We start from the raw sequence: 547 nt of genomic DNA on the forward strand, positions 1-547 counted from the left end.
ATGTTTTCTGTATGTTTCAGAGTCCTTTGAAACATGAATTCTCTTATCAAATGCCCTGTTGCAAGAGAAAGTTTGTGAAATGTAATTCTTACCTCAGTCAGAGAAAAGCTGTGTATTCCACAGAGGCATTAACAGAATATAGAATAAGATGTCTCTTTTGGTTCCCACAAGGTAACTTTGTTTAATGTAAATTTCTAGATCAGACAGCCATGATATACATATATATATATATATATAAAAGTGCTCAAGAGTCAAATTGTTTTATCCATTACTTTAGATTATTTGTGCCTGTCATATCCTCTACTATACATTACTCATACCAAAGCATTATGAATGTTTGAATAAAGTGGTTTACTATTAATAGTAACAGGTAAAATGTTATCCTAACAGTATGAGAGTTCATATATCACGCTAAGATTATCCTACCAGAACTCAAATCCTCAGTATTACCCCAGAGCATCAGGTAGCTGCCTCAGACAACCTGAAAGGGAATGTTGAACCATGTCACCAGTGCTTTAAATTCACAACTCCAGTCCTCCATAACATT

The sequence above is a fragment of the Rhinolophus hipposideros genome (assembly GCF_964194185.1).
Source record: "Rhinolophus hipposideros genome assembly, chromosome: 2".
Classification (NCBI taxonomy): Eukaryota; Metazoa; Chordata; class Mammalia; order Chiroptera; family Rhinolophidae; genus Rhinolophus; species Rhinolophus hipposideros.